Raw genomic sequence first — 20,837 nt, forward strand, 5'->3', positions numbered from 1 at the left:
CTTGGAGTGAGGTGAGTTTGGGTCTGGATGTGTTTGGGGGAGAAGTGCCCATCCAATGGAAGGCTGTAGGTTCTGATGCCAATGATTGGGCAGTGAGGGTTTGCAGGAGAGGTCACCTCCACTGCGCAGGGCAGGCTGAAGGGACCTTGTGCCAGGCTCTTGCGCTGACTGAGGGCCCTGGAGACGCTTTCACTCGACAAACAGAGTGACCCTGAGTTAGGGCAGAAATTGCTTTTGTTAAAAATAAGTAAAACTTCAGAAGAGCGCAACCCTACTTTTTAATTAAACGTTCCTCATTCTGTAGAAAAGAAGTGGAAACAAAAACCTCAAGGGGACCTGCAAAAATGCATAGAGCGTTTTCTTCTGTCACTCTCGAGGAAATCCAATCCCCGTTGGAATTCAGCGCTCCAGCTCAGAGAGAAGAACTGCATGGCTCTGTAAAAACACTCCAAGTATTATAAAACATTAGAGCCAGCTAGCAGGTACGGATCACTCTGATGGCAGTACCATTTCTGTGTCATCAGACAGCACTTTGCATAATGGAACAAAAGATTCCCATAATTGAATCACTACTTTTCTGTTGCTGTGGTGGAAGGGCTTTTGTTTAAAAACATTTGTGTATTGCCCTTCACACGCAGAACTCTCCTGTCCCTAGTCTCATCCAGTCCTTGCCTTTTCTGTCTCTCGTCAGAACTCAGGAGCAGTCCTCCTCGGGATTTCATCTCTGGGTATGTGTGAGAATCTGTCGACATGCATCGCTGCTGACCGCGTAATGTCGAAGGTCTCTGGTAATCAGAGCTAGAGGCTTGGAGATTACTCAGAGAGGTGCCGGAGAGCGAGCTCTTGTGCTGCGTGCACCCACCCGGAGCTCATGGACAGAAGGTGAGGCCATTCCAAACTAGCGCAAGAAGGTGCAAATCCAACCGTGTCGAAAAGTCATTCAGCACGTTAATTAATAACGTTTGTCTGACCTTGGTATTTACTGAGTGGTCAATGTTGCCGGGATGGCTTATCTACTTGCAGCTTCAAGATTTAGATTAAAATTTTCTCGATTTACATGTGCAACAATCGAACCGCTTTTCGAAAATGATTTAAAAATAGCTATTGAATTCTACCTTGTGATGTGAATCTCATGGTAAATAAGAAGTGGCTGCTGGAAATCAGAGACAAAGTTCTGAAGAGGGGTCGCTGGACCCCCCCCCCCCCGTTAACTCTGCTTTCTCTGCACAGATGCTGCCAGACGTGCTGAGCTTTTCCAGCGATCTCTCGCGGTGTCAGTTTCATGTCTGTTGCAAATTGATTGAGACGTTGGGGTGTCGTTTGTTTTCTGTTTCACATGCAACGATGGCAGAGTGCAGTGTGTAGAGGGAAATTAAAGCTGGCTCCGTCACATTGGAAGGGAGATTCGTCTGCATCCTGCAGTTTGTTGGATCTTACAGCCTGACAAATGCTGGAGACTGTGAGAGGAGATTCTTGTCAAGGCAAAAGTGGCCTGGGCTCCACTTTGACTGAACAACATTAAGTGGGATGTTCAAGAGTGCAGAACCAGGGAGGAAATTTGTGAGATTTACAGGAAATGAGAAGATCTGGTGCTTTTAGTACTTATTGACATGTTTTATGATTTGAACATCCTTTGCTGTTTCAAATACTTATTAATTAATTATTTGGTTGTTACATAATTTGACGAGAGCAAGTGCCTTGTAAATTATACTGGAAGGGAAGCAGGAGGTTCAGCCCCATTATATCTATTCCACAATGCAGGTGAATCTGTACCTCAGTTCTGTTTGTTCACCTTTAGTCCAAATGCTTGATACCCTCACCCAACAAAAATCCATAGTTCTGAAATATTCGATTGTCCCAGCGATACTAACATAGCTCTCATGACGGGCTCCAACTCAAGTGCAACGATTGTTGTTTATGTTTGGTTTGTTGTCGTCAGGGGACTTTTCACATTACCAGTGGGTGAAAACATTATCTGTCGCTTTCCTATGAGGCAAACACATGATATTCAAATTCTGTGCATTGAAAAGGATTATCATCTGCTTCACTCTTTGCTACTGCATGCTCAAAGCCCAAGAGAATCTGGCAGAGGAGAGAGAAAAAAATCAATGGCTGAATTATTAAATTATAACAGTATTTCTTTTCAAAGCTGAGTGCTTCTTTTTGACAACCATTAGGTCAGGAGATTTGATGAACACTGCAGCCCAACAGAATATAACAGAAATATTTTCACAGTCAGATTAATGTAAATAATACAGAACATCTTGCGAAGCACTCACGACAGCTCATAATGCTAATCCATGTGGCTTTGAAAGGAATGGATTGAATATTTATGACAGGGGTCAGGAGCCCATTGTATTACTACAGAGCATTTGAAATGCCCTGCAATCAGCTTTGATGCTGTGAAGTGTTTACTTCAAATTTCAGCGAAACTTGCACTGAGAAGACTCACAAGGTAAAGGACTCTTCTATCCCTGACTTTATAATCAATGCATTAAACTGTTTTAATTTGTAATGAGCAAACTAAATCCACGTCATATGCAGTGATCGGGATAAACACTTTATGCTGTTGTGGTTAAACCATACCAGGCAAGCCTGTAATCTTATTACAGGGAGTTTGAGTCATTAAACTATACATTCATTGTATTGAAGGGTCACCCAGAAATGTAGGGTTTACTGACTAAATGAGACAAAGTAAATGGAAAGCAAATGCAGATTCTTACAATTTTCTTTTCATTGAGTAACTTCTTGCTAAAGATACTAGTCTGTGTTACTAAACAGTGAACCCAAACTGTTGTGTCTAGTTTGAGTATCCACAACGTAGTCAGCAAGAAACAAATTGACTGATTGACTGATGTTGGGTAGGTTCATTTGGGCAATGTCAACTCTTTCACTGCAGACTTAAAGAGATAGAATGTCAGCTTTCCCCTTGAGTCAAGCATGCAATGTGGCCTGGAAATGCCATGTAGTATGTTGTGCGCATGTTGGACACACCTTCTCCTGCTCAGCACACCAGACTGATGTACTAGGGCTATTTTGTTGTTGCAATCCTATCTTATGATATGTTAGTTAAAGCATAATGCAGGAGATTTTCCAGAGTCCAGTCCAGTTTATCTGTCAGCCAATCTCACCAGAATAAATTACCTCATCATCTATCTCCTATTGCTGTATGCGGGACCTTGCTGTTGTCAAGCTGGCCCTGGTCTTTCCCTGCATTGACCACACTTCAAAACGTACTGCCCCGATCACCAATGTCAACTGATTTCTCACCCGCTAACAGCCACATAGTTTCAGGAGGGATCACAGTTATAATATTGGGGAGGCAGTGTGTGCTGTGATTATCCAGTTCATGCCTCAAGTTACAATTACCTCTATTTTTCAAAATTGGTACTGAAGTTCAACCGTATGCTTCGGACCCTGAGGTTAGTTAAGGGTCTGTGATAATTTTTAAGATAGTATTATTACTGTAGTAAGTTAAGGAGAGGAGTGAAGGATGACTAAGATACAGACAAAGGTACAATTTTAACTTGTGGCATTCAAGGCCTTGGAACAGACAAAGAGTTACAGTGCCTGCCTGATGTTAGCCCCTGATATCCAAGCCATTTTTCATACCTGGGTGATGTTTACACACAGGAAGTGAGTTGCAGGAGCCCCTTGTTGGCTGAGGGAGGGCAGCGAATGGGCTGACTCGCAGACTGAGCTCATCAGCAGTTGGATTCATTATTGGAATGGAAGGGGGTAGGGTGTGGCGTGAAGCTTAGTGTTTCTCTTTGTGACACTAATCCAAAGCACAGCATAAGTTTCCTTGTCAATGCTCATGACAACCAGCTTTACCTCACCCCCAAGCTGTCCCATCCCCTCCGCTGCCTCTAAGTTATCACACTGCCTGTCCCATATCCAGTGCTGAATGAGCTGATACTTTTTCCAAAGCTGAAGCTGTTAACATTAAATTCAGCTGCCATCCCTCAGCCCAATTATTACATCTCTCCATATCATTTATATTGCAGAAAAGTACCTTCACACGGATGTATATTGCAATAGCCAGAAGTAAATCTCCTACAACTGCTTATAAACAGTCCAAGCGTTGAGAAAAGATGCTCACAGGATTCTATCAAACACATCCCTTAGAGATCTCCCCACCCTTTCGTTCTAATTTCTACATTCAAGTCAATTGCAATCAGATCTTACTGTTGGACTCATGGAGTCATAGAATAGTTAAAGCTCAGAAGGAGGCTATTCAGCCTATGTTATCTGCTAGTGCCACTCCTCAGTCTTTTCCCTATAGCCCCACAAAATCTTCCTCTTCAGATAACGACCCAATTCATTTTTGAAAGCAACAATTGACCCTGCCTTCACCACACTGCCAGGCAGTGTATTCCAGATTGTAACCACTCATTGCATAAAATGCTTTTCCTCAAGTCACTGTTGCTTCCTTTAGCAAGCACCTTAAATCAAAGTCCTTTGGCTCTCAATTTTTTGCAGTGGGCACAGTATTTCCTACACTGTCTAGACCCTTCTGGATTTTGAATACCTTTACCAGGCCTCCTCGCAATCTTTTCTTCTTCAAGTAGAATTGCCACAGCTTCTTCAATCCAGCTACCTAACTAAAGTTCCACATTCCTGGAATTATTCACATGAGCCCTTTTATTTGCAATGTCTCTAATACTTCACATCCTTCTTCTACATCTTCTTTACATTATCTGATGGGTGTAATAACTCTCTTTTGTTGTTTAAATGTAACACAAACTAAGTAACATGGATTCTGTGTACTTGACAACCGCTCGTGGGTTTATTAACAACTAACTCAATACATAATACAGAGATAATAGGAACTGCAGATGCTAGAAAATCCGAGATAACAAGGTGTGGAGCTGGATGAACACAGCAGGCCAAGCAGCATCTTAGGAGCAGGAAAGCTGACATTTCGGGCCTAGACCCTTCATCAGAAATAGGAGAAGGGAAAGGGGTTCTGAAATCAATAGGGAGAGAGGGGGAGGCGGATCGAAGATGGATAGAGGAGAAGATAGGTGGGGAGAGACAGACAGGTCAAAGAGGCGGAGATGGAGCCAGTAAAGGTGAGTGTAGGTGAGGAGGGGAGGGGATAGGTCTGTCCAGGGAGGATGGACTGGTCAAGGGGGCAGGATGAGGTTAGTAGGTGTGGCTTGAGGTGGGAGGAGGGGATAGGTGAGAGGAAGAACAGGTTAGAGAGGTGGGGATGAGCTGGGCTGGTTTTGGGATGCATTGGGGGAAGGGGAGATTTTGAATCTTGTTAAATCCACATTGATACCATTGGGCTGCAGGGTTCCCAAGCGGAATATGAGTTGCTGTTCCTGCAACCTTCGGGTGGCATCATTGTGGCACTGCAGGAGGCCCAGGATGGACATGTCATCTAAAGAATGGGAGGGGGAGTGGAAATGGTTTGCGACTGGGAGGTGCAGTTGTTTATTGCATCCCGAGTGTAGGTGTTCTGCAAAGTGGTCCCCAAGCCTCTGCTTGGTTTCCCCAATGTAGAGGAGGCCGCAACAGGTACAGTGGATACAGTATACCACATTAGCAGATGTGCAGGTGAACGTCTGCTTGATATGGAAAGTCATCTTGGGGCCTGGGATGGGGGTGAGGGAGGAGGTGTGGGGGCAGGTGTAGCACTTCCTGCGGTTGCAAGGGAAGGTGCCGGGTGTGGTGGGGCTGGAGGGGAGTGTGGAGCGGACAAGGGAGTCAGGGAGAGAGTGGTCACTCAGGAAAGCAGATAAGGGTGGGGAGGGAAAAATGTCTTTGGTGGTGGGGTCGGATTGCAGATGGCGAAAGTGTTGGAGGATGATGCATTGGATCCGGTGGTTGGTGGGGTGGTACATGAGGATAAGGGGGATTCTTTTTTGGTTGTTGTTGCGGGGAGGGGGTGTGAGGGACTAGTTGCGGGAAATGAGGGAGACATGGTCGAGGGCGTTCTCGACCACTGCGGGGGCGGTGTTATGGTCCTTGAAAAATGAGGTCATCAGAGATGTACAGGAGTGGAATGCATCATCCTGGGAGCAGAGGCGGCGGAGGCGAAGGAATTGGGAATAGGGGATGGCATTTTTGCAGGAAGTGGGAGGGAGGAGGTGTATTCTAGCTGGCCCACCCATTTTGGTGGGCTTGAAATGGATATTGATTTCTAGGTGATTGTCCAAGATGGAGACAGAGAGGTCCAGGGAGTTAGGGATGGTCCAGGTGAACATAAAGTTGGGGTGGAAGGTGTTGGTGAAGTGGATGAACTATTCGAGTTCCTCGTGGGAGCATGAGGCGCCACTGATACAGTCATCAATGTAACGGAGGAAGAGGTGGGGTTTTGGGCCAGTGTTGCTGCAGAATAGGGACTGTTCCACGTAACCTACAAAGAGGCAGGCATAGCTGGGGCCCATGCGGGTGCCCATTGGCCACCCCCTTTGTCTGTAGGAAGTGGGAGGAATTGAAGGAATCTGCTGACACAGCTTCTGCCTCCAGTGCTGCAAAGCCTGGCATCATGTACCAACATAAGACCAACATCAGTTGCGTGTTGTTCTCTTAAGGGACAGAGGCCATTTTCAGTTGTACAGGGCATTGGTTCGGCCACTTTTGGAACACTGCACTCAGCTCCAATCTCCCTGCTATGGGAAGGATGTTGTTAAACTTGAAAAGTTGCGGAAAAGATTTACAAAGATGTAGCCAGGGTTGGACAGTTTGAGCTGTAGGGAGAAGCTGAATAGGTTGGGACTATTTTTCCTGGAGCGTCAGAGGCCGAGGGGTGACCTCATAGAAGTTTATAAAATCGTGAGGGGCATGGATAGGGTGAATAGACAAGGCGCTTTCCCTGGGTAGGGGAATCCAAAACTAGAGGGGCATAGGTTTAAGATGAGAAGGGAAAGATTTAAAAGGGACCTGAGGGGTAACCTTTTCCTGCAGAGGGTGGTGCATTTATAGAATGAGCTGCCAGAGGAAGTGGTGGAGGCTGGTACAATGACAACATTTGAAAGGTGTATGGATGGGTAAGTGAACAGGAAGGATTTAAAGGGACATGGGCCACATGATGATAAATGGGATAAGACTAATTTCGGATATCTGGTTGGCATGGACAAGTTGGGACTAAAGGGTGTGTTTTCTTGCTGTACGTTGCTATGACTATGACTCTATGAGAATGAGATCTTCATCAAATGTCTTTTGAAAATCCACTTATCCAGAAAATTAATCACTTTCTCAGAAGTAAGAAATAGGTTTTACTGTTTCTAATAATGTACAAAGCTGTTCCTGTATCATGGGTAGGGCTTAGATTTAGAAATATAGTGCTCCCATTGGAAGCACTATAGCTATGTACAGTAGAAGTTTGACAGGTCCAGCAACTGAGTGTATAGTTTAGCAGGTACTTCAGTATAGTACTGAGGGCAAGTTGAATCATTGGTGGTGCTGACTATCAGATGAGTATTCAACAAATTTGTTGCAATATATAAAGGAAATCAGGGACCCTCTTAGTTTTCTAACCGACATTCCATTTAATCATGAAAAGAGCCAATACGTTGATAATTTTCTCCTTATTATGAACAATTATCTGTTTAACTTTTCTCTACACAATGGTAGAGACTGCAGTATTTTTTACTCACATCTCTTTGAGGTACAGCAAGAATGTGACAAAGAAATAGACTTGCAAGATTGAGCTGGTAAGCAATGAATCACGATTACATTTATGCTACATAACGTTATTATGAGCCATTTGTATCGTGGAAACAATGTCATGTGATGAGACATTACCTGTTGAATTACTCTCGTTATTCTGTTCAATCCAATTTAAAACCAACCAACAAATATGCGAACATTTCATATTGGCAAATAGTAAAATGACACGCCTTGGGTTTAACAGAGGACAGAACAAGTCTGAATTGTGTTCCGCTCAAAGCACAGTTGAATGAAGTCTTATCAGATGAGAAGGATAATATTTTATGCTTTCACAAATGTAATTTACTTTTGTAACTCTTAAGTGAGGATCTGAACTCTGAGTCAATGCCATAAGTAACGTCTCTTCTCCACCTCATTACTTTGAAGGATTCAAATTCAAAGAATTCAAAACATGCCGTGTTAAATTCAAATTGATGTACACTAAAAGATGAAATAATTATCTGATGAAAAGTGGCTAATAATTATTCAATGACAGTGAACTTAATCTTCAAATGCAGTCCAATAAAATGAATGTGCTAGCTGGTGACAAAATAGCACCAAGTAGGTTGAAACAAAAGTAAGCCCTTCAGTAATCAGATCCACACCCAGGCTGCATCATTAAACTCCTGAGATCAGACGTACCAGAAAGGATCACAACTGGATTGCTCTGTTTTTCGAAAGTGTCACTGAACGCACTGAATATTTGTAAAACTATTGTCAGCCATAAACAACCATATACCACATAAGAGGAATGTTCATAATGTTCTTAATGCTCCTGAATTACAAAGTATGGGATTTTGTCCAATTTACAGCCCTAAACTCTGATCATACAACAAAATAAACTCATATCATTTCTTATAAATACCCCTGTTTAACTAAAGAGCCACCAAAATGATAGAAAAGAAAGAGAAGCAGGATTGATTTAAAGATAAGAATCGCATTATCAATAATTTGTGTGGGATAAGTGGGTAAAGGTATATCTAGAGGGTTAGCTACATCTAAGGAAAAGCTGTTATCACTCCTTAGTCAGGTTTCTGAATGTTCATGATGATGACTCTGATGTGTACATGAATATCCAGGGCCTCGTTTCCACTGAATGGATATTTTGGAGGAGGGTGTATGACCTCTGAACCTAGGATGCTACCCTGAGGAACTCCTGCAGAGACATCTTGGAGCTGAGGTGACTGACCTCCAACAACCACAAGCATACTCCTCTGTGCCAAGTGTGGTTCTAACCACCACAGAGTTTGCCCCCTGGTTCCATCTATTCCAGTTTTGCTAGGGCTCCATGATGCCACACTTGGTCGAATGCTGCCTTGATGCCAAGGGCTGCCACTCTCATCTCATGACTGGAATTCAGCTCTTTCGTCCATGTTTGAACTGAGTTGAGTGGCCCTGGTGGAACCCAGACTGGGTATCACTGAGCAGTTTGTTGCTGAGCAGGTACTGTTTGATAGCACTGTTGATGACACTTTCCATCACTTTATTGATGACTGAGAGTGGCCTGATTGGGAGATAATTAATTGGCCGTTTTTTTTTTTGCATAAAATGGACAATTTTCTATATTGTCGGGTAGATGCAAGTGTTGTAACTGTACTGGAAGAGCTTGGCTAGGGGAGCAGCATGTTCTGGAGCACAAGTTTTCAGTACTATTGCTGGAATGTTGTCAGGACTTTAGCCTTTGCCATATTCAATGCCTCCAACCATTTCTTGATGTCATGTGGAGTGAATCTGGTTGGCTGAAGACTGGTATCTGTAATGCTGGGCACCACGGGAGGAGGTCAAGGTGGATCATCCACTCAGCACTTCTGGCTGAAGATTGCTGCGAATGCTTCAGCCTTAACTTTTGCACTGAAGTGCTGGGCTCTTTCATTGTTGGATTTTTGAGGAGACTCCTGCTCCAGTGAGTTGTTTAAATCTCCACCGTCATTCACAACTGGATGTGGCAGGACTGCAGATCTTGAATCAGTTCTGGGATCACTTCGCTCTGACTGTCAGGAATTACTTATGCTGCTTAGCATGCTTCGCCAGGTTGACCCCTCATCTTCAGGTATGCCTGGGTACAGCTCCTGGCATGACCTCCTGCACTGTCCATTGAACCACGGTTGGTCCTCTGGCCTGATGGTGATGGTTGAGTTGGGATATGCTATGACTATGAAGCTGCAAATTGTGTTGGAGTACAATTTTGTTGCTGTTGATGGCACACAGCACATGATGGATGTCCTGTCTTCTAGTTTTGCTAACCTTCATTGCAATGTTGGTTTGCAAATTTCAGTTTCCCTCACTCCTATCCCCTATTTAGACTTTTATTTACCAAGGATTGAGTGGTCTGCTTATTTGTCTTGCTGAAGTGCACCACTTAAATGTCCATTCTGCAAGTTTGTTAACTTCTTGTATCTTGTCATGGTTTTCCTCTGTAATTGTTTAAACCCTCCAATTTGCATCATCATTTGTGTTGCATTTCTGATCCCCAAGACCAACCACTTTACGTAACTGGTGAACAGTACCTATCGTAGTACTAATCTCTACAGTACTCCACTTCAGACTGCCGCCAGTTTGAGTAACTATGTTTAAACCCCAGCAGTGTTTGATAGCCAGCCTGCTAACTGATCTGCTACTTGCCTGCTTCTACTCACATAGTCTAAACTAAGTCTATTCTGCGGTACTTTATTAGAGGTGTCCTACAAGTCTATGTACATTACATTCATGATACACTTTCATTACTTCCCTAAATAATTCATACACACATTTGATCAAACGTGACTGCCCTTTTTAACATTTGTGTGGACTATTTTTTGTTTTTCCTTTCAGTTCCTAATGTTTTTCTGTTACATCTTTGAATAATGATTCTAATAATTTTCCTAACTCCAGTGTTAAGATAACTGATCCATGATTCCCTGCATTTGTCCTGTCTCCCATTTTGAACATAAGAATAACATTAGCTATCTGCCAATTCTATGGCAATATTCCCTTATATCATTAACAGAGAGGAGATAATTTAAAAGCATAACCTTTAATTTTAATGTGCTAGGTCTTGCTGCTGGAAAAGGAACGAGGTGGTTTCATTTTGATCTAAATTATTGGCCACCCTACTGGTTATGGAGGATGGTTCTTGGTGTTCAGTTTGGAAACTCAACGAGCTCCTTTTGCTTATCTAGTAGAAGTTTATAAGATTGTGAATGGTGTGGATAGAGTGGAAAGTATGAGGCTTTTTCCCAGGGTGGAGGGGTCAATTACTGGGGGTCACAGGTTCAAGGTGTTAGGGGGCATGTTTGAAAGAGATTTGCGAGGCAAGTTTTTACAAAGGGAGTTGGGTGCCTGGAACACGCTGCCAGAGGAGATGGTGGAAATTGACACAGTGCAACATTCAAAAAACACCTGGAGGAATACACAACTAGGAAGGCAATAGAGGGATATGTGTCCTGTAAGTTCAGACAGTTTTAGTGTAGAAGGACAAAATGTGTCAGCACAGGATTGGAGGGCCGAAGGGCTTGTTACTGTGCTGTATTGTTCTTTGTTCTGTCTGAGACTGCCCTTGTTGATTAATTGCCTCTAATAACACACATAGGGCATATGGAGTGCATTTGGCATGGCTTCCAGCGTTAACCAGCTCATCCCATTTCTCATATAACCTCAAAATGGCCAACAAAGTCAGTCAGTGAGACTCATTGCTAATGATTTTAATAAATGCGTTAATCGGTGTCATTTTTAAAAACGATTGCTCAGGGGATATGGTCATTTCTGGTAAGGGCAGCGTTTATTGCCCATCCTTAATTACTCTTGAGAAGGTGATGGTGAGCTACTTGCTTGACCCACTGTAACCAGTACATATGCATGGGCAGCTTCTAGGAAGGAAGTTTCAGGAATTTTGCTCGGCAACAATGAAGGGACAGTATTTCACACTGGAATTTTATGGGGTCTCTGGCATTGGCCTAGGAAGCAGGAATGTTGGGAAAATGATGTAGGAAGGTGGTGGATGGCCTATCTATCATTTTCCTGCTCCTGTGCCAACAAACTAAATAATGAAACACTTTACAGTGTTGTGATCATGGTGGAGACTAATAACTTTTTTTTGAAACAAAAAAATCTAAAAGCTCAGTTTTTTATTGAAAGAACTAAGCCACAAAATTCCATGATTTAAACTAAAGAATATGTACAATATGAGAGTCAAACATTGCAAATATTGAATACTATCAATAGGTGTTTACATTCTAGGACCTAGAATGAATGTCAATTAAATATCAATTCACAGGCAAATAGCAGTTAATTAAAAACTATGAATCTCTTGTAGAGAATTACCGTAGATAAGTCTCCAGGGCCCATTGGGATCTACACTAGTTTATTTAGAGAGATAAGAGAGGAGATTGTTGGGACGTTGATTGAGATCATTGTATCCTCACTAGATACCAAAGGAGTCCCAGAGGACTGGTGAGTTGCTAATGTAGTTCCTCAGTTTAAGAAGGGAAATAGGGATAGTCCAGGAAACTATAGGCCAATGAGTCTCATATCAGTGCTTGACCCACTGTAACCAGTACATATGCATGGGCAGCTTGTAGGAAGCAGAATAACATTAGCTATCTGCCAATTCTATAGCAATATTCCCTTATATCATTAACAGAGAGGAGATAATTTAAAAGCATAACCTTTAATTTTAATTTGCTAGGTCTTGCTGTGGTTGGGAAGCTATTGGAGAGGATTCATATGGATATGATTTATGCGCATTTGGAAAAGTATGGCCCAATAAGGGACAGTCAGCATGACTTTGTGTGGGATAGGCCTTATCTTCCAAACTTGATTGAAGTTTTCAAGGAGTAAAGGAAGTAATTGTGAGATAGCAGAAATAAAAAAGAATAGAATAGAATAGAAATTTGCTGTTACTTGTACTAAAATTAAACAACAATTTTGCTGCAGTATCTACCAAGAAGATGGATCATGTAGAAATGGCACGGAATGATGGGAGAGATAGTAGGAACTGCCGATGTTGGAGAATCTGACATAACAAGATGTAGAGCTGGATGAACACAACAGGCCAAGCAGCATCAGAGGAGCAGGAAAGCTGACGTTTCGGGTTGAGACCCTTCTTCAGAAATGGGGGAGGGGCAGGGGATTCTGAAATAAACAGGGAGAGGGGGGAGGCGGATAGAAGAAGGATAGAGGAGAAGATAGGTGGAGAAGAGACAGACAGGTCAAAAACGCACGGTTGGAGCCAGTAAAGGTGAATGTAAGTGGAGAGCTAGGGAGGGGATAGGTTGGTCCAGAGAGGATGGACAGGTCAAGGAGGCGGGATGAGGTTAGTGGGTAGGAGATGGGGGTGGGGTTTGAGGTGGGAGGAATGGTTAGGGAGGCAGGGATGAGCTGGGCTGGTTTTGGGATGCGGTGGGGGAAGGGGAGATTTTGAAGCTGATGAAGTCCACATTGATACCATTGGGCTGCAGGGTTCCTAAGCGGAATATGAGTTGCTGTTCCTGCAGCCTTCGGGTGGCATCATTATGGCACTGCAGGAGGCCCATGATGGACATGTCGTCCGAGGAATGGGAGGGGTAGTTGAAATGGCTCACGACTGGGAGGTGCAGTTGTTTATTGCGAACCGAGCGGAGGTGTTCTGCAAAGCGGTCCCCAAGCCTCCGCTTGGTTTCCCCAATGTAGAGGAAGCCACAACAGGTACAGCGGATACAGTATACCACATTGGCAGATGTGCAGATGAACATCTGCTTGATGGGGAAAGTCTTCTTGCAAGGTGAAGGGGGAGGTGTAGGGCCAGGTATTGCACTTTCTGAGGTTGCAGGGAAAAGTGCCGGGGTTGGTGGGGTGTGTGGAGCCAAGAAGGGAGTCACGGAGAGAGTGGTCTCTCTGGAAAGCAGCCAAGGGTGCGGAGGGAAAAATGTCTTTGGCGGTGGGGTCGGATTGTAGATGGCGAAAGTGTCGGAGGATGGTGCGTTGTATCCGGAGGTTGGTGGGGTGGTATGTGAAGACGAAGGGGATTCTGCTTTGGTTATTAATGCGGGTAGGGGTTGTGAGGGATGAGTTGCGGGAAATGCAAGAGACATGGTCGAGGGCATTTTCGACCTCTCGGGAGCAGATGCGGCAGAGGTGAAGGAATTGGGAATAGGGGATGGCATTTTTTCAGGAAGGTGGGCGAGAGGAGGTGGATTCTAGGTAGCTGTAGGAGTCAGTGGGCTTGAAATGGATATCGGTTTTCATGTGGATGCCAGAGATGGAAACAGAGAGATCCAGGAAGGAGAGGGAGGTATCAGAGGGAGGCGAACTTAAGGTTGGGGGGTGGAAAGTGTTAGTGAAGTGGATGAACTGTTGAAGCTCCTTGTGGGAGCACGAGGTGGCACCGATACTGCCATCCATGTAGTGCCATCCATGTAACGGAGGAAGGGGTGGGGTTTAGGGCCAGTGTAGCTGTGGTAGAGGGATTGTTCCATGTATCCTACAAAGAGGTCCTCTGCTTCTTCCTGTCTCGCAGGCTCAACCAGTCCCAGTCCCTCATCCACTTATCCGAACTCGTCCTCACCCTCAACAACTTCTCCTTCAATTCCTCCCACTATCTGCAGACAAAGGGGTGGCCATGGGTACCCGCATGGGCCCAAAAGCATTTCTACATACACAGAGTGGTAACGTTTGGAACTCTACTCTCCACAAACAGCAGTTAGTGTTACATCAGATGTTAATTTTGAAGCTGAGAGAGATAAATGTTTGTTCAGCAAAGGCATTAAAAGGTATTTCAGTTTTGCTAGGACCAGATCCTTCTGCGTCCAAACTCTGACATTGTCAGCTGTGACTGAAAGTGTGTCCAGAAAATTTGAAACTATTACAGACTCTTCCAGTGACAGTATCACTGGTGGTGTATCTGCCAGTGGGAAGTGGCTCAATGCATCCACATTCGCTGCTTGGCCTCCCAGACAGTGTCCCAACTTGTGAGTGTACACACTTGGTATTGGAGCCCAGCGCTGAATTCAGTCTGAAGGTATGGGCAGCACTTCCTTGTCCTTTTTAGGTAGATCTAGCAGGGGCCTGTTATTATTACAGCTTTATGTTTGTAAAGGTATTGGTAGAACTTCCTGACCCCAAACCACCAAACCTTCCTTCTCTATCTGGGCATATTTACACTCTCCATTAGCCAAACTTCTGGATGCCTACACATTCCTCTCTGTTGGGCCATCGATGAGCTACTACTAGCCCAATGCCTTATGGGGAGGCATTGCATGTCAATACCACATCTCACTTGGGGTCATAGTGTGCCAACACCTTAGAGGATGATTGTTGTTTCTTCACTTCCCTGAAGGCTATGGCTTGGTTACACAACCATTTCCAAGGCTGACCCTTTCTTTAAGAGTTGGTGCAAAGGTGCCAACCTTTGCCACGTTACCTATGAACTTTTGCAATAGTTCACCAGCCCAAGGAAAGACCTAAGCTCTGGTACAGACGTGGGAGCTGGGGCACCTTTGATCACCCTCACTTTATCTTCTAATGGGTGTAACCTGGTCTTGTCGACTCTGTAACCCAAGTAGGTCACTTAGAAGGCCTGGCACACACATTTTTCCCTTTTAAGGCATACGCTTGCCTGGGAGAAATGGCTAAGGACTATGTGCAAGTTCTCTAAGTACTCCTTATTGGTCTTCCCAGTTATTAGCGTATCATCTCGATAAATGGTGACCTGGAGTAAACCATGTAAAATGTTTTCCATTTTGTACTGAAAAATTGCACAGGCTGATGATACCCCAAATGGCAGTCTCTTATACTGGTACAAGCCATTACGGGTATTAACTGTAGTGTACTTCTAGGAATCCTCAGCTAACCACAATTGTAAGTATCCATGGCTCATGTCCAGTTCTGTGAAGGACAACCCCTGCCAGCTTTGTGTACAAATCCTCTAAGTGAGGGTGTGGGTGTTTATCCTGCTGCGAAAAGCGGTTTACCGTTTGTTTAAAATTTCCCTGCAAAGGCAAACCAACCTGTTGTGCTTCATGATCAGTACGACTGGTGCTGCCCATTCTGCAAACTGGGCTGGTTCGATCACTCCTTCACTTTCCAGCCTCCTGATGTCTGTCTTTACTTCTGCCCATAAGGCAAATGGCCCTGCGCAGGGCTTGCACAATCATAGAATTGCTTCTGGGTCAACATGGGAGGTGGGATGCATAATCCCTAGACTTAGCTGAAAAGCTTCCCGGTATTTAATTAGGACTTCACTCAGGCAGCCATTTTCTAATCAAAACATTTGGAGCCAATCGAGGTGAATCTGTCTCAACCAACTTCACCCCATCAGGACTGGGCCTGAGCATTTTGCTACAATCAGTGGTAACAGAACTAACTGCTTCTCATCAGAGACTGGAACCAAAGTTGTACACTTCATCTGTAAAGGTTCCCAGGTATAGGTTCTCAGTCTATCCAAGGACTTGCACAAACTTAAGAGTTGGAGCCCAGAGAGAATTTTGTTAAAGATTGGTTCTGCGATCATTGACATGGCCACACTGGTATTGACCCCCATTAGAACCAGGTGACCTTTTAACTAGATGTTTGTTTTGATTGGTTTTGATTTGGATGTTGCTAAGTAATTGCTCCAATCCAAGTGTGGGTGAGCTTTCCGGGGTGTGCACTCTCCTGGACACCAGCCTATGGTTTCTCTTATTCAGTTTAGGCCGGGTGAGATTCTTTTCCCGTCTCGAGTCTGCATACCAGGAGCAACTGCAATGACTTGCCGGCCTGGATTCTGAAGAAAATTTTAACTGTTTGGTTGAGGCTTGACTTTGTTTTGGGGTTTTGCTGTGGGCTGACCTAGAGACCCTCTGTTCAGGATATGCCCTGAGTGAAGTTGTGAATTTTCCTTCACTCAAATGGTATTCCCCAAACTTAGTTGGACTGGTGAGTGTATCCGCTTCCATCCGAATTCCCTGCTCATACATTCCACTTGCCGCATCTTCCAATGATAAAAAGTCCAGTTGGACTTCAGCTAATAAGTGATTTTGCATGGTTACATCATTAATCCCACATACCAAATGGTCTCTCAGCATCTCATTAAGAGTTAACCCAAAGTCACATGCATCTGCCAGTTGTCGTAACCTCATCAGAAATCCTGATACGGATTCCCCTGGTTCTCGAATTGCTGAGTAAAACTGGTAGCATATCAGAATTAGAGGAGGCTTGGGGGCATAATATTCCTTAACTTACTCTGTGAATTCTTGAAAGCTTTTCATACCTGGGGCCTCATGGAGAGTTAGGCTCCTAATACCTGAAAAAGCCACAGGTCCACAGCAGTCAGGAAAATTACTGACTGCTTTTCATTTGCTCCACATTTCATTTGCCCAGAAAAATTAACGTAGTCTTTGCACATACTGGGTCCAGTCCCAGATGGCAGGATCGAATGAGGCAACCTCCCCAAATAGGGGCATGATGCCAGAAATGCTGAACCCCAACTCAAAGATGACTGTTGCGAGTGAATTTCTTCAGGAGCTTGCTTTTCTCTCATTGTCACTGAAATAACTCCATAAGGGCCAGTATCCTGTCACCAAATCACTCTTTATTTACCCATGGAGAGTCCTCGACAATGATCTAGCTTCCTCAGAGCCAGCTCTCAAAGCAAAAAGAATCTCTGACACTCCTGTCATTATCTGTCAGCCAGGGCTCTCTGATTGGACCAGATTAACAGCCCCAGTGGGTGAGCTCATATTCTATGAGGTCTGCCTGGCTGACCTTGTTACAATTCCTACAAAAAGAGCTGCTGGAGAGAAGTTAGAAAAAGAAAGATTTGTATTTTACACAGTACTTTTCAAGAACACCAGAGATCTCAAAGCATTTTGAAGTCAATAAAGTTCTGAAGAAGGGTCCCAACCCAAAACGTTAGCTTTCCTGCTCCTCTGATGCTGCCTGGCCTGCTGTGTTCCTGCAGCTCCACACTGTGTTGAAGTCAATGAAGTCGTTTTGAAGTGTTGTTAAGTAAGAAACACAGGAACTAATTTGCAAATTCCCACAAACAGCAATGTGATAATAATGAATTTATCTGTTGGAAATTCTCGAATTGGAAAGTCTGCAAATAAGTTCTTGGAAATTTAAAGGTCAAGCTTCCTGATACAGACATCGGAAAGTTCTTTTGCAAATATTTGCATGGCATGCATGCCCACTGAAAGCCCAATTCACTAGAATTATTTTCCCTTCTGAATTAAACTTTCCACAAGTAAGCAAAGCATGCCTTCTAATTCTTGACTATATATAAGAGATGTGCAGGGGGTAAGTTGCTGGACTCTGGAGTGAGCAGCCGTTGCTTTGTTCTCTTTGGCAGTGTCAATCTACAATTAAGATCAGGTAGCAGTGCATTAGGATTGTACAGGGCGTGAAGTCTGAACTGTGATGGACATGGGTCAAGAAACCTGGCAGAAATCTGAGTGGTCAGGAGAAGTAGCCTGACCAGGGAAGTGTGGAATGACCAGAATGCTTAGCTCCAGGAGCTACATTGAGAATGAGAAAGAGAGCCTGACGGTCACTATTGGCTTGGAGTGAATAAATATCCATCCAGGAGCCCTTCAGTTCACACAATCACTGAAGTGTTATGGTACAGAAGGAGGCCATTCAGATTGCTGTATCTGCCCTGGCTCCACTAGTGAGCGTCATGACCTATTGAGCATTTCCTCCCTTTTCTCCATATCCTCGCACATTGTTTCTATTCAAATAAACACCAAATGTCTTCCTGAACGCCTCAAATGATCCTGCTTCCACCACACTCCCGGGCAGAGAATTGCTGACCCAAATCACTGCCTGTGTAATAAAAAAGTGCTAAACTTGAGGTTGTCCAAGTTTTTGTTTCCAAATGTATTAAGAAAGTTAAAGCTAGACAGTCCCATGATTGACTGGGTGTTTATGTAAGGTGAGATTAAACATAATTACAATAGGGTCATTCATTTACATTGTGCTGTACGCTGTGCTTTCCTGAAGTGTGCAGATCGCTTCCATTGTTTGATTTGATCCATTTATGTTGCAATCTTGCTTTAATACATGACTGCGCCATAAACAGTACCTGCTTAAAACATGTCCATACCACAAACTCAGTTAATGTTGGCAATTTAGTGATGTGATTAATGATGCTATGAAAGACACAATAAATCTCTCTCATTATGTACTGTCTGAAAACCAGATGTTTGTCTTTCCAAAGGCTACAATTTCAATGTACCTTCTTCCCTCATCAAATGAGAATAAATATTTGCAAGTTCGAATTGCCTTACTCCCAGCTATCCTTGCCAGAATGCTTTGTCTCACATTGTATTTGTTACTTCTGCAAATCACTTTAAATCAGAGACCTCTTGTTCTCAATCTTTTTGTGAATACAAATAGTCACTCCCTATCTACTGTGTTCAGACCCCTTTGGGTTTTGAAAACATCAATCAATTCCTCTTGTAGCCTTATCTCCAATTTAGCTTCATGAACTAAGTTTCGTATCCCTAGAACCATTATTGTTCATTTCTTCAGTACTCTCTCTAAATGTCTGCAATGTTGTAGTTGGAACAGCGCACAATACTCCACCTAACTCTAACTAGTGTCTTGTTTAAGTTCATTATAATCTGTTACCCCTGTATGTTATGCTCCTATTAATAAAGGTGATGATACTGTAAGCATTATTAACTGCTGTCTTCACCTGTCCCACTGTCTTCAATGATCTGTGCCATTATACACCATGATCCCTCTGTCCCTGCAATCTCTTAGTAATTGTATCCCTTATTTTATATTTTCTGCTAATGATCTTCCCCAAAATGCACCATCTCACACTTCCCGACATTGAACTTTGTCTGTCCACTCCTCCAACTCGTTTATGAGCTTTCAGAATCCTATGCTGCTGACCTCACAGTTAAAAAGAAGCTTTCAAGTTTTGTAGGATCTGCAGACTTTGAGCCTGGTCCCTGTACAGCAAGACCTAGATAACTAATTATATGTCAGGAAATGCAAGGGTCCCAATACCGACCCTTGGAAAACTCCACTACACACTTCCTTCCCAACTGAAAAATATCCAGTAACTGTTGCCATCTATTTCCTGTCACATGGTGAAAGTTGTATCCACAATGCTATTGTCCAAATTATTTCATGAGCTATAATTTCCTCACAAGTCTGTTGTGTGGCACTATATCAATATCCTTTTGAAAATCGATTTACGTATCAACAGTGTTATCGGAATTGATCCTTTCTGTTACCTCTTCAAAACACAGAAAATTAGTTATAAACACATTTTATTTCCTTCAGGGACCCATGCTGGCTCTTCCTAATGAACTCACCATTTTCCCTGTGACTACTAATTCTATCCCAAATAATTGTTTCTAGAAGCTGTCCTTCCACTGATGTTAAGCTCGTCTGTAATTACTGGGCTTATCCCTATTAACTTTGCTTGAACAGAGCTGATGGCTGTAATTTCCAGAGACAGAGCCAGATTCTTTGACCCCCGAGAGTAACAGCAGCAGTTGTTCATTTCCAGCCCTTCCCACCACAAGAGTTTCTTTGCGCCTCATGCATATGTAACTAGCTGAAAACGTGCAATTGCAACTGAAAATCTGCCTCTGACACTGCATACTGGAAGATTCTGCCCTATATTTTGGATCAGGGGCCATTGAGTGCTGACAGCAAACTAGTCTTATGGTCTGCTCCATTAATCTGTGTTGCCGTGCTTTTTAGCTGACAAAATTGAATAGTGCTTTGATCCCGAGCCAAATGTGAATCTAGCTGTGCTGTGCAAAGACCAACCTGCATTAGCTTTTGACAGTGATGTTGTATAAGGTGGAACACGGTGTAGTGCACCTCTCTAACACTGAATCTTGTCAGTCTCTGATTTTCAGTCAGATTTATGTGCATGATCTCTCATTACCCCTGTACGCATTGCCTCTGTTGGTAAATTTCATTTTAGTGTTGTCCCATTTTCCAGCACCGGTGAGTGCACAGCTTTTTGGCAATGCCTTGAAGTAGCCGTAGTATTACCTGTGTTGGCTGGTGAGAGCAGCACATTTCTCTCCCTATACCTGCGCAGTGTAGGGGTGACACGGTGGCACAGTGGTTAGCACTGCTGCCTCACAGAGCCGGGGGTCTGTGTTCATTTCCTTATGACTGTCCATGTGGAGCCATTGTCCCTGTGTCTGCATGGGCTTCTACTGGACGCTCTGGTTTCTCCCATCGTCCAAAGATGTGCAGGTTAGGTGGAT

General features: G+C 43.7%; 1 protein-coding gene across 2 annotated transcripts in view; it reads left to right on the plus strand.

Moving 5' to 3' along the window:
* The first annotated feature begins 767 nt into the window (after positions 1-767).
* Positions 768-20,837, plus strand: part of LOC125450440 (FERM and PDZ domain-containing protein 1) — a 133,782-nt gene continuing 113,712 nt past the window's right edge. The window contains exon 1 of one of the 2 annotated variants that reach the window (XM_048526445.2): positions 768-882. The gene's annotated coding sequence lies outside the window, so the exon portion shown is untranslated. Of the gene's footprint in view, positions 883-2,348; positions 2,456-20,837 lie in introns of those variants that run through there. The other variant, XM_048526437.2, reaches the window with a different exon arrangement.

The sequence above is a fragment of the Stegostoma tigrinum genome, chromosome 3 (assembly GCF_030684315.1).
Source record: "Stegostoma tigrinum isolate sSteTig4 chromosome 3, sSteTig4.hap1, whole genome shotgun sequence".
Classification (NCBI taxonomy): Eukaryota; Metazoa; Chordata; class Chondrichthyes; order Orectolobiformes; family Stegostomatidae; genus Stegostoma; species Stegostoma tigrinum.